We start from the raw sequence: 14,770 nt of genomic DNA on the forward strand, positions 1-14,770 counted from the left end.
CAAATTCTCTTAAGTGTTTTTAGAATTTCAGTGATATTTCATGTCATACTCCTCATTTGACATTATTCAGTTCTGACTTGTTTTTTGTTGTTGCCTTTTCACTTACCATTCACTTTTTGAAATACTAGCTGGTATCTTCTCTGTTTACTACTTGAATGCTGCTGAGAGATGCTAACCAACCTCAGGAGAGTCACACTTCATTTGGCCCTTTGAAAAGGGCATTTTAGAATTCTCAGTCTTTCTCTCTATGAAACCATTCCTTTCTTTGATTGCCATAAAAATAAGTTATTTTTAGCTAATATTTGTTGAGTGCTTAGTATGCTAGACATTATTCTGAGTGTTTCATTTAAAAAATTATGAAGATATAAATTACATACAATAGAATGTACATGTTTTAAGTGTATGGTTCATCAAATTTTGACAAGTGGATATACATCTGTATAACTACCGCAAGAATCATGATATAAAACATTTCCATTAACCACCCCTCCCTCCACCCTCCCCCCGGCCAAATTTCCCTCATGCCCCTTTACAGTCCATCTTTTCCCCTCACTTGTGGTCTTTGTCAATCACTAATCTGTGTTCCGTCACCATGTTTTGCCTCTTGTACAATTTCATATAAAATGAATCATATAGTACAGACTTTTGTATTGATATATAGCATCTTTCACATAGCGTAAAACTTTTGAGATTTATATATGTTGTATCAATAGGTGGTTCCTTTTTATTGTTAGTAGTAATCTGTTGTAAAGATACGCCACAATTTGTTTATCTGTCTATTCACCAGTTAATGGTGAATTTGTTTTTAGCTATTGGCTATTAGGAATAGAGCTGCTATGAACATTTGAGTATGAGTCTTTGGTGAATATGTGCTTTCGTTTCTCTTGGGTAAACACCTAGGAGTGGAATGCCAAGTCTTACAGTAAGCGTATGTTGTTGATAACTTTGTAGGAAACAACTGAGCTGTTTTTCAAAGTAGCTGTGCCATTTTCCTTACTGATGAGTCAGTTGCTTTGAATCCTTATCAACATTCGGCATTGTCAGTTTTTAAAATTTTAGCCATTCTAGAGGGTATATAATCATTTCTTGTGATATTAAGTTGAATTTCTCTAATGACTAATTCTGTCGTGCATCTTTTTCTGTGGTATTTGCCATCTGTTTATCTTCTTGGTCAAGACTCTATTCAAATCTGTTGACCATTTTAAAATTGGGTTATTTGTCTCCTTGTTGATTATTTTTTCCTTGTTGATTTTTAAGATTTCTTTATATATGTTGGCAAAGGTCCTTTATCGGGTATATTTTGCAAATATTTTCTCCCTCTCTGTAGTTTGCCTTTTCATTTTCTGAACAATATCTTTTTTTTTAACATCTTTATTGGAGTATAATTGCTTTACAATGGTGTGTTAATTTCTGCTTTATAACAAAGTGAATCAGCTATACATATACATATATCCCCATATCCCCTCCCTCTTGTGCCTCCCACCGACCCTCCCGATCCCACCCCTCTAGGTGGTCACAAAGCATGGAGCTGATCTCCCTGTGCTGTGCGGCTGCTTCCCACTAGCTATCTATTTTACATTTGGTAGTATATATAAGTCCATTCCACTCTCTCACTTCGTCCCAGCTTTCCCTTCCCCCTCCCTGTGTCCTCAAGTCCATTCTCTATGTCTGCGTCTTTATTCCCGTCCTGCCCCTAGGTTCTTCATAACCACTTTTTTTTTGGGGGGGGTGGATTCCATATATATGTGTTAGCATATGATATTTGTTTTTCTCATTCTGACTTACTTCACGGTGTATGACAGACTCTAGGTCCATCCACCTCACTACCAACAATCCCACTACTGGGCATATATCCTGAGAAAACCGTAACTCAAAAAGAGTCATGTACCGCAATGTTCAACTGCAGCTCTATTTACAATAGCCAGGACATGGAAGCAATCTAAGTGTCCATCGACAGATGAATGGATAAAGAAGATGTGGCACATATATACAATGGAATATTACTCAGCCATAAAAAGAAATGAACATTGTCTTTTGAGAAACAAAAGTTTAATTTTTGTGAAGTCTAATTTGTCATTTTCGGTTTTTTTTTTGGCTGTGCCGTGCAACTTGAGGGATCTTAGTTCCCTGACCTGGGATCAAACATGGGCCCCTGCAGTGGAAGCATGGAGTCCTAGCCACTGGACCGCCAGAGAATTCCCTGTCAGTTTTTTTCCTTAATGATTTGTCTGTGATCTATTTAAATTTTTACATGTGGTTGGAAGTAATTTTTTTTTTTGACTTAAAAAACATGTATTATCTCATGGTTTCTGGGGGTCAGGAATTAGGCTTGTCTGGTCAATTCTGGCTAAGAGTTTCTTAGGAAGAGTCAGATATTATCTGGGGGATATAGTTATCTGAAGACTTCATTGGGTGGGGCTGAAAGCTTGGAGGAGCTTCCAAGGGGCTGATTCACATAGCTGCCAAAATGTTGCTGGCGATTGGCAAGAAACTTCAGTTCCTCTCCACATAGGCCTCCCCATAGTTCTCGTTGGGTGTCCTTATGATATAATGGTTAGCTTTCCCCAGATGGCAATCCCCGAAACCAAGGTGGAAGTTGCAGTGCCTTTTATGTCCTAGCCTTGGAGTCACAGAACATTCACTTCCTTAGTATTCTAGTGATCACAGAGTTCAGCCCTTACTTCCATTGTGTGACTCCATTATATTTTATATGACTTCCGGGAACACTTTTGTCATTTCTGTCCCAGCCAACATGAAGAGGAAAAGACAGAGATCGCATGAAGGAGAATTTTGGGCCAGACGTGGAAGCTGTGCACATTCTTTTCTGCTAAACAAGAACCACAGGGGTGGTTGGGGAATATAATTGAGCTGTGTGCTCAGGAAGAAAAATAAATAGGTGTGACAAGTATCTACCAGAAAGTTACTTGAACACAAGATTTCAGATAATGTCTTGCAAAAATGCCATTTCCTTTAGAAATGAAAAAATATATGGAGCTAGAATTGGGAAAGAAGAAAAATAATAGAATGACTCAGCCCTACTCAGTAAAAATATATTATACAATTTAGTACCACATAATTATGCCTTTTATTCTAATTTAGTAAATAAAAATTCCTCACTTCTATTCACTAACTTAAAAGAAGGATAACTAACTAAAATGGATTAAATATCTGCTTTGTGTATATAATGTATTTGATATTTAATAGACCTAGTTTCATATTTTACTCACATTAGTCCTGAGAAATGACTATTATCGTCTTTATATTACATGTGAGGAAATAGGCTAAAAAAATTTTAAGTAAATTATTCGAGGTCATAGGGCTAAAAAAGTATAATCTACAGAATTCAAACCTATGGCAGTCTTACCCTAAAGAGCATGAATTTTCATGACACACAAAATCAAAGTACAGGCATACCTTGGAGGTATTGTGGGTTCTGTTCCAGACCACTGCAATAAAGCAAATATCATAATAAAGTGAGCCACATGAATTTTTTGGTTTCCCAGTGCATATAAAAGTTATGTTTACACTACACTGTAGTCTATTAAGTGTGCAATAGCATTATAGCTAAAAACAGTATACATACCTTAATTAAATACTTTTTTGCTAAAAAATGCTAACCATCATCTGAGCCTTCAGCAAGTTGTAATCTTTTTTGCAATAGTAACATCAAATCATTGATCACAGATCACCATAACAAATGTAATAATAATGAAAAAGTTTGAAATATTGTGAGAATTACCAAAATGTGACACAGAGACTTGAAGTGAGCAAATGCTATTGGAAAAATGCTGCCGATAGACTTGCTGGACCCAGGATTGCTACTAACCTTCAATTTGTAAAGTTCACAATGTGTGCCAGAGTAGTAAAGCAAAGAACAATAAAATGAGGCATGCGTATATTCTTCTTTTAAACCACTGAATTGTAACTCTGCTTCTAATTGCTTAAAAGGTAGTATTTTTAGTATTCCCTTTACAGACAAGATATTGTAGATCTTACATTTTCTAGATCATTTTTTTTTTTTTTTTTTTTTTTGCAGTATGCGGGCCTCTCAGTGTTGTGTCCTCTCCCGTTGTGGAGCACAGGCTCCGGATGCGCAGGCTCAGCGGCCATGGCTTTAATCAGCAAAATATTTAGAAACATTCACTGCCAGGATCTTAAAATCATGTAGGAAGTATTGGATAGGCCATCATTTTCCAGTCTTGGCAGAGAGCTAAACTGGGCTCAAGCTTCATTTCTTTTTTTTTTTTTTAATAGATCTTTATTGGAGTATAATTGCTTCACAATACTTTGTTGGTTTCTGTTTCACAACAAAGCAAATCAGCCATATGCATACGCGTGTCCCCATACCCCCTCCCTCTTGAGCCTCCCCCTCCCACCCTCCCTCTCCCACCCCTCCAGGTGGTCACAAAGCACCAAGCCCATCTCCCTGTGCTATACTGTCAAGCTTCATTTCTGACATAGCCATTTTGACAAAGTTCTTTTGACACAGTTGTGTCAAAATGACTACCTCAAAATGTAAGGAATGAGGGGTAAAAGAGATTTGAGAATATTCCTGAGGTTAAAGCAGTGGGGCTTGTAACTTAATTGGATGTCATGGGCAGCAGAAGAGAAGGGAGGAGAAAGAATCATAAATTCAATCTAGGTTTGTAGCTGAGGTGCCTGGATGGTGTGGATGCCAACAAATGAGATAGGGAACACCTGGGAAGAGTCGGTTTGGGGGTGGGGGTAAGATTCATTCAGTTTCAGACACTGATGAATTTGAACTCACTGTGGAACATTAAAGTGGAACTACTTTTCAGTTATTAGAAATAGCCTTAAATTGTGAGAGAAGTTTTACAACTGGAGATAAAGGTTTGAGAGTCATCAGTGTGAAGCAGTGATAATGGCTGAAATTTCCTTGGGAGAAATGTGGGAGGGGGGGTTTAGAAGTAGAGTTTAAGAGATCCTTTAAGTGCAGCTAAAGGACTTATCTGCAGAAAAATGATCAGAACAATATGAGGAGAGCTAAGACAATGTGTTAATAGACTAAGGAGTGGAGATTCAGAAGGAAAGAGTGATGTGCAGTATTGACAAATGGAACAAGAGTTTCAGTATGATAAGGACCAAAAATTGTTAATCGGATTTGGTAAATTTGAGAGATTACTGAACCCTTCTGAGGGTAATTTTAGTAAAGTTGGGAAGGAAGCCTTATTGTAGTGGATTGAGGATTGACTAGAGGTGAGGAAGGGGAGAAGTTTGAATAGTGTTCAAATTATTCTTTCAAGAAGGTTGATGGAGAAGACGAGAAAAGAGATTGGAGTAAAAACATTGGGTTGCATCTGGCCAACAAAGGGCATATTTAGGGTGTAAGAGATTTGAGCTCATCTGTAGTAGGAAAGGGAGAGCTAAAAATAGTTACCCACCCAACACTTAACCTAACACTTAACAAAATGCATGCAGTTCCCTGACGTGCTTCTGTGTCTTTGCAAATGCTATTTACTCTGCTTAGAGGCTTTTCTACTTAAGGTCACCTGAGTAAGCTCTTCAACCAAGTCATGTTAACAGTCAAAAGAAAATAGTGATTTTAGCATACTGGCAATTTCCGTACTTAGAAATGTTTAAAAATATTTTCTATGACATTTTTTAGTAGATTGCTCAGGCAAATTACATTTAAAATGTGTTTAGTGCAGAATGGCTTGGGTGAGGAGCTTGGCAAATCTGCTCATCAAAAAGCAATCATAAACGTCAATAAAATTGTCAGAAAACAGCCAGTTAAGGTCTTGAGAAAGTGATCAAATTATATAAAAAATTGAGAAGCATTTATTTAAGAAAAACCACTGAACCTTGGGTGAGAACAGTCTGTGGTGTTTTAGTGCTTGAGGCTGCTCCCATTCTTCTCATTCCCACCACTGGCTTATTATTGTGGTGGTTTTGCTAGGGTGGGGCAAGCTGTGAAAACTAGTAGCTTTGTTTTCACCCGTGGAAGGGACTCACTTGATTTGGAGCAAATGTAGAAAAACCCCGTATTTCTAGAACATTGTTGGAAACAATAGTGATTTTTTTTTTATGGCAAAAGAATGGGAAGACCAATGTTTTAAGTAGCATGAGGTTGTAATTCTGGTTGGGGAAAGCCACAGATTGACCAGAATTTTAATAAGGAGATTTAAGAAATGAATGGGCCTCATTAGATTCTACATATCACTGGTGGTCTGGGAGGCTGTGTATACATGCAAGGCTGTACATACACTCAGACCAGAGGGGTTCCTAGCTAGTCACAGATCCATGCTGGACGTGAGGCCTTGCATGCGTACGATGGTTTTGCTTCTCTCTTTTCTATTCTACGGAGAGGATGTCTTCCAGGTGGAGTATATGGGTGAAGCCTGATTCTCCCACAACCAAGCCTTTAGTCTTCCCCTGTCAGCAAGTGACAACTCCTAGGCTCCAAATCTTAGAATCCAGAATCTGACCTCTCTCTGGCCCTGTCATTTCTTGTACTGGATTATTGTAGTACCTCCTAACGGGTCTGCTGCCTTCCACCCTTGTCCACAACCCCTTCGTCTGTATTCCATATCACCATAGTCATCCTTTTGAAATCTGTCAGATCACATTTCTTCTAAAAATCCTCAGTTGGCTTTTCATTTCACTTGCCAAAGTTCTTTACCATAGTTTACAAGGCTGTCTGTGATTTTGCTCTCTGCTTTTAACCTTTCTGACCTCATTTCCTGTCACTTTCTGCCCCACAAATTCCACCCTTATCCTTTGCTATTCTTCAAACACACCAGGTGTACTCTGCCTTCTAGCTGCTGCACTTGCTGTACCCGCTGGCTGGAACTCCTTGTTTCCTAGATTGCCACATGGATCTCTCCTTCCTCTCTTTCTAATCTTTCCTCAAATGCCACCTTCTCAATGAGATTCAGTAAACAATATGAAAAATAATAAATGAAGGAATAAATAATAAATATATTTATTATAATAAAATTATAGTAATAAATGAATAAATATTTTTCCTTTTATATTGCTTCAAAATGATTTCATACTGAGAAAGACTAGAAAAAAGAGGTAACATTTATGGAATTGCAATTGAAAATATGAAAAATATACATAAACATTTCAGTTTCTCATTCTTTTTTTTTTTTCTCTTTGCGGTACGCGGGCCTGTCACTGCTGTGGCCTCTCCCTCTGTGGAGCACAGGCTCCAGACGCGCAGGCCCAGCGGCCACGGCCCACGGGCCCAGCCGCTCCGCAGCATGCGGGATCCTCCCGGACCGGGGCACAAACCCGCGTCCCCCACATCGGCAGGCGAACCCTCAACCACTGCGCCACCAGGGAAGCCCAATTTCTCATTCTTATATATGGTCTGAATAAGAACAAGTCATCAGATTTCTGTTTTTCCCTAAAAATTTTTCACTTCTGTTCTTAACAGTTTTTCACTGTTTGAAATGTCACCTTGCCTTTTGAAAATCTATTAGCCATCACCTGTATTAAAAAAGCTACAAAAATCACAGAGTAGGAAGTAATAGTTTCTTTTCTTTTATAGATCAGAGACTTCATACATTTTCAATACACTTTATTATTAGTTCTGTAATTGACATTCTGTCAACGCAAATATCAAAAGTTAGAATTGGAGGTGGCATAGAAATGTGTTCCTGCTGGGGGGAATTGGAGTATTCTTTTATTTAATTATTTTCAGCAATTTGCCTGTCAAAGCAAAAGTGGAAGTTCAAGTCACTCTAAATTGTCTTACCTTAGCCTGTAATTTAACTAAAAAGGGATGCAGATTTAAAAGGACTAAAGTTGCTCTTAATTTCCTGGGAAAGATCTAAAATAAAATGAATTAAGGTACCTTTGCATATTTTTCAAACGTTGTTCAAAAAGTGAAGTGTGTTAAAGGGTATTAATTTGAACGCAAGGAATCTTAGCAGAAAGTTAAGTCCATCAATGCAACATTATAGGGATTATTATTATTTTTAAAAAATTATTTTATTTTTGGCTGCGTTGGGTATTTGTTGGTGTGTGCAGGCTTTCTTTAGTTGCGGCGAGCGGGGGCTTCTCATTGTGGTGGCTTCTCTTGTTGAGGAACACAGGCTATAGGCATGCGGGCTCAGTAGTTGTGGCTCGTGGGCTCTAGAGCACAGGCTCAGTAGTTGTGGCCCATGGGCTTAGCTGCTCCACAGCATGTGGGATCCTCCCGGACCAGGGCTCGCACCTGTGTCCCCTGCCTTGGCAGGCAGATTCTTAACCACTGCGCTACCAAGGAAGCCCTATAGGGATTGTCTTTAAACTACCTTGTCACGACTGCGCTACCAAGGAAGCCCTATAGGGATTGTCTTTAAACTACTTTGTCACGTTTATATACTTCCACAAGTTCTGAATTGCTCCTGCTTTTGAAACTTGAGGTGTACTTGGTATTGCTTCCTTTGGATTTCAAACTGGCTTTCTGTTTGTTGACCTCAGAATTGTATTTAGTTACTTGTAAAATGGATAGTAAGTTACAAGAAGGCAGTGGTTGGCAAATATAGTGTGATTTCCTTTAAGACACATGCCCAAGTAATTGTAAAAGACCAGATTCACAGTAATATTAGGCAAGCTTCACACTTGGTTGTACTTTTTATGTTTTGTGTAATCTGCATTTTTTGTTTTTGTGTTTGGATTGGTTAAATGCTATCTAGAAAAAAAATTTTCCCCTTGATCTGAGTGATGATTAGCTGTCTAATACTACTTCTAACTCATTTTGAGTAGAGAGCAAAATAGTCTCAAACTCAACTAGAGGTTTATTTTCTTTTAATTTCTTAATTCATAGTCTGATTAGAGAAAAGATAATCACAAACAGCTTTTACTATAGAAATCAGTTTGCAAATGAAATTTCTTTATATTCAAATGAAAAGAAGATAGAGAGTATAGAAAAGAAATGAGTTTTTTAAGAAATATAATGATCATATTGCACTTACATGAGTGATAAGTGCTCATTAATGAAGTGCTTCTTAAACCTTAAATGTGCACATGTATTACCTGGAGATCTTGTTAAAATGAACTCTTATTAAAAAAAAAAAAATCTTCTACCAGATGCCATTGCTCTTGGTCACACCAGACTTTGAGTAACAAGGATTTAAATTGCCTACCGACTTTAATTCATTTAATCCTCTTATCAACCCTATAATGTCAATACTATTATTATATCATTTTACAGATGAGGAAATATGTTCCAATAAAATAATATTGGTAGACTACATACTGTTTCTTTTCCAATCAGATACTTTCTATATTTATAAAATTGGTGTGTGTGTGTGCACACGCACGCATGTGTATGAGAGAGAGAGAGAGTCAGTGAGAGGGAAGAAAGGACTTTATAATATTGTTGTTTCATTCTTGCATTTTTACATTATCTGTTTCAACAAATTAAAATGATTAAAAAATACATTTGATAAGGGAAGGTGTTTGAGAGAAAGTAGAGGGAGAGAGTATATTAATTAGCTTTATATTGCTTCATAACAAGTTACAAAAAAATTTAGCACCTTAAAGTAACACACATTTATTATCTCACAGTTTCCATGGATCGAGAGTCTGGGCATGGCTTAGCTGGGTCCTCTGTTCGTGGTCTCACGAAGCTGCAATCAAAGTTTTGGTTGGGGCTTCAGTCTCATCTAAGACTTGGGGTTCCCTTCAGAGCTCACAGAATTCATTTCTTTGCAGTTGTAGCACTCATGGGGGCTTGCTTCAAGGCCAGCAGGAGAATCTCTCTAAGGGAAGGCCCAAGGCCTCTTTTAAGGGTTTACCTGATTAGGTCAGGCTCATCTGGGATAGACTCCCTTTGATTAACTTAAAGCCAGAGTGGTTAGGGACTTTATATCTGCAGCATCCCTTCACCTTTGCCATGTAACACAATGTGATCACAGCCATGACATCCATCATATTCATATGTCCCACCCACACTCAAGTGTAGGGACTTTATAGGGTGTTTATACCAGGAGGCAGGAATCGTAGGGGTCATTTTAGAACTGCCTGTAACAAAGAGCTAGGTACCAGAAATGAAGGAAACTATCCTTTTTCAAGCATCTGTTATGTAATAGCCACTTTTGCATACATGTTGCCTCACTTGTTACCATAACCATGCAAGATAATTACTATTACTCCCCTTATTTTACAAGTTTGTATCTCATCTCTCCTATTAGACCAGGCCCTTCCAAGGGTATAAATATATGCAGTATTAGCTAAACAAAAAATAACCTAGATACTGGACACTGAAACTTATACAGTACTGCATGTCATTTATATCTCAGTACAACTGGAAAAAAAATTAAATTCTAAAAAAAAAAAAGGACCAAAAAATGACCTAGATAACTTCAAAACAGTACGTGATGAATTTCCAAATGAATTATAAGAGCATTGATTGCTGTAGGTTTCGAGTGTCTTTTATTGAGCTATTTCCATTACTTGTGAAGTCCTTCCCGTCTCTGCCTTTTGAAGCCAAGGTTCAGCTATCAGTTTAAATGATATTTTTCTCATGATACCTCTACTTATCCCCAGTCAGAAGTAATCTCTTGTTCCCTGACTACAGAATTCCACTATAATTCTACTTACATGTTTTTAGTGTCATTTATGATATTCCATATTAAATTATAGTTACATGTGTCTTCTCTCTCCTAGCGACTGTAAATTCCTCTGAGAAGCTCAATTCTTACTCATCTTTGTGGGTCTGTCAGAGAGTTCCATGCAGTGCGTCTCTGGTAAATGCTAGTTTCAATTCATTTTCAAATGACCGAGTCTGGGAAAGTTTGAAAGAGTTAGTGGGATTTGCAAGAGTAGAAAGTAAGAAGCATAGCATTTTGACATATGTGAAAGCAAAAAGTACAGACATGAACAGAATCTTCAGTATGCCTAGGAGGCAGTGAATGTGAGGTTGAAGAGGCAGGTTGAGAGCAGGCCTTGGAGAAACTCCCTGGAAACACTGAACAGCATAGACTTTGTGTAAAGCAGTGGAGAATCTTAGAGGGATTTTGAGCTCGGGCATGGCATGAGCAAAGGTTTGCATTAGGAAGATTAAGCTGGCAGTATATTATATAAAATGCAGTTTAGAATAGTGAAGAATCCATGATATATACATCTAATTTGAGGAGGTAAAGCTTGAACTAGGGTGCTGGTCCTGGAAATAAAAAATGACCAATTTTAGAGAAATAATTGACGGGAAAAGGTGACTGAGTCATACCTGTCTTTAATTGCCATATTTAAAGGCTTAGTGCTAGGTTAGTTCACCCTGGAAGAGAGCATATTTGTATATTAATTAATTTCATTCATTTATTTAAGAAATATTTGTGTACCTACATATTTTAGCATTATGCTTGGTACTGAGAGTGACAAAAATTCCTTTAAGGTTACTTACATTTTAGGTGGGAATAAACATTTTAAATCATTGCAGGAATTAAGTAATACTATGCCACATCAAAGTGTGTATTGCATTTGACCTAAGTCTAATCAAGTGCCAAATATATGGCTTAGATCCTAAGTGCTGTGAGATTAGGAGCATTGTTTGGGCTTTTGACCTTTTCCCCTGCAAATAACCAGTGGTGTTTCAGAAAACACTGAGATCTAACCAATGGATGATTGAGTATGATTGGGTCCCATATCAGCTGAACTCAAGCATTTAATTTCCTCCCCTGTGATTTGTATTTCATTTAGAAATCTAAAATACAAAATTGTAGTGTTTAATTCATGAGTACAGTCTGTTAAGGTCTAATCTTATTCCACCTCGATCATGTAGTAATCTTTATATTTTAAAATACAGTACCTCCAAGGATGAATATCTGTAGCATTCAGTGGAAAGTAAACTACATTCTCATGTTTCTAGGTTGCATGTCTTTTACCCCCCGCCCGCCCTCCCTAAAAACGACTAAAGTTCTCATGCAGTTTTAAAGAGTAATTGACCTTTCAGTTGACAAAGAATATATTTTAATTCATTTCCCACAGTATTTTTTTTTTGCCTGGAAAGTTTATTATACTGTCTTTAACTTGTGGAAAATTCACTGGGATCTAGAGTTTTATTTTTTTAAGTGATAAGATTCTTGAATTTGGCAGATCGAACTCTGATTCTAACATGTTCAATGTGTATGGGAATGATTTATATTTAAATTGTAAAATAGATAGTCTAGTCTTTTATATTACTATAGGTATACCCTTACTTTTAATGAAATTAATTCGTTTGGAAAATGTAGTGTTGGACATTTAAAAATTCTTTCATCTTTAATATTTTGAAGCAAATAGGAATGAATAGCTACTTTGAAAGGGAAGGGTCCTAGGGTTGGCAGACTACAGCCTACTGTCAAATCTGGCCCACAACTTGTTCTTTCTTGTATGGCTTCTGTGCCAAGAATGGTTTTTATATTTTTATATAGTCTTCCCCAGCCCTCTTCCCCCACAAAAAAAAGAAATACGAAAGATAAGAACATGTGAGAGTTGAAAATATTTACTATTTGGCCCTTTACAGAAAAGTTGGCCAACCCTGACAGTCACAGCATATTTATGAATAGCTTTAAGTATGCTTTATGTAATTTTTGAAACTATGGAATGTTCTGTTATAACTGTACTGTCCTTTGTGTACAAAACATGGGGCCACATTATAGTTGATGTTACTTTTTGCTAGTTACATTTTATTACATAATACATGCCCTTTTTATTAGTGCTTGAAAATAAACTGTTCTTATAAAACTTTTACTATGTATAGTGTGTTACAGTAAAGTTTTAGTGTATTTCTAGTGGAAAGTATCTAAAAAATAATTTTTCTTTTTCATTTTGAAATGACCTTAAGTAGAGCAACTCAAATTTCATGAATTGATTTTGTTCTTAATAGAAAATATATTTGAAAGGAGATATGAGAAGTAGCAAGAAGAAAAAGAAAAGCATGCTAGAGTTAGTGTTTTATCACATAGGTGTGATGGCAAGCACCCATCCTCTCATTTAGTTACTTAAGTGTGCCTGAAAAATTTGTTAATATTCAAGGTACAATTGTGCTGTTGGTTGTTTTGGCAAATCCAAAATGTTTATTTAATTCAAACTGTCATAAATGGATAATCTAATGAAAAAGTACACCTTAAGATCATAAAAATATTTTTTCGTATTGATCCAGGAAGGATTGCTCTTCAAGGTTAGTACAGTGCAGAATCTTTGGTGAGAAAATCAGACTTTAAGACATTTTATCTAAAAGATTTTAAAATATAAATATATTGCATGAAACTTAAATTGTAACCTTATCGTAAGTATAGGATTGTGAATATAGTAAATATGAGTTGTGGGTTTTTATATTGTATGTTTTTATTTATTTATTGTTTCTTTTTGTATTGTATGCTTTTAGAAAAGAGTTAATTAAATAAATGTTTATTTTAAAATGCTCCTGTTTGGTTTTTAAACTTTTTTTTTTTTTTTTTTTTTTTTTGCGGTACGCGGGCCTCTCACTGTTGTGGCCTCTCCCGTTGCGGAGCACAGGCTCTGGACGCGTAGGCTCAGTGGCCATGGCTCACGGGCCCAGCCGCTCTGCGGCATGTGGTATCTTCCCGGACCGGGGCACGAACCTGTGTCCCTTGCATCGGCAGGCGGACTTTCAATCACTGTGCCACCAGGGAAGCCCTGGTTTTTAAACTTTTATAGGTTTGATTTTCCTTTGGTCTTCCTTTTTTTTTTCTTTTGGTGTTTTTGTTTTCATGCTGGTGTCAAATTTGGTTTATTTAGTACTTTGTAGATATACTATTTACATTATCTGGAACATTATTAATGTAAAGATATGCTTTCGAGCATTAATTGATCATGTTCACTTTTCTTTATTTCTTCCTAATTTGTTTAAAATATTTATTTCACAAGTTAGAAAATTAGTTTTGAATTAACCAGTACTCCTGTAGAAACTTATCCCTAGTTCTTTCTAATTAGTGCTATTTTCATGTCATTCCGATATGCATGCAGCTGTTCTTCATCATTTTTCTAACTTCATTGTGATGAATTCTTCATGTTTCCCAATCCCCCAAATTCTCCTGAATGCCAACTAATGTGATACTTCATTGCTTGATTTCATGTCTTAAACTTCTTGATAGGTGGAGGTTAAAATTAATTTATAATTTACTTAGGGACATTGTCACAATGTTGCCTTTGTAATTTCCCTATCAACACTTTCTATAAATATTATAGATTAGGATGAGATTGGAGAGGAAAGAATATTAGAAGAAAAGAGGGAGATTGAATTCTATAAAATTTGGTTGTGCAAATTGTTGGATGTAGCACCAAGGCTAGTGCTACATCAAGTATGGATGAAAACTTGACCACTTACTCATGTTTCTTATCATATTATTCAGAATTCACATTACATACAAAGGTGTTTTTATTTGAAATCCCAGAAATTTAACTGATATGGGATTCCCCTCCTTCATGAAAACCCCTTTTTCCTACTTAATTTAAAGGAATTGAGGGAAATCTTTGATATCTGAAGTTTTAGGTTAATACAAAATTTCTTTCTTTTTGTTTCTTTTTAAAGGAAAGTAATCATCTCATAACATGAGGATTTTTGTTTTAACGAAATGTGTTCAAAGTACAGAAATCTCACACATTTATGTGCACATCAATCATATTCTAAATAAAGTTACATACTGGTACATTTTTGAAAATTGGAAGGCTTAATTTAATCCTATAAATGTCATTGTTGATAGTAGGGCTGACTTTTAAATGAACCTTGTACTTGAAGGGTCAGTGCAACTGGCTAAATTCCACACAGTTTTTATAGAAATTTGACTTGATTTTATTCATCTGTCTATTAACG

General features: G+C 36.5%; 1 protein-coding gene across 1 annotated transcript in view; it reads left to right on the forward strand.

Moving 5' to 3' along the window:
- Positions 1-14,770, forward strand: part of LOC309825984 (rab GTPase-activating protein 1-like) — a 655,950-nt gene that overhangs the window by 134,646 nt on the left and 506,534 nt on the right. The window lies entirely within an intron of this gene.

Source organism: Grampus griseus (assembly GCF_964374135.1).
Source record: "Grampus griseus genome assembly, chromosome: 1".
Lineage (NCBI taxonomy): Eukaryota > Metazoa > Chordata > Mammalia > Artiodactyla > Delphinidae > Grampus > Grampus griseus.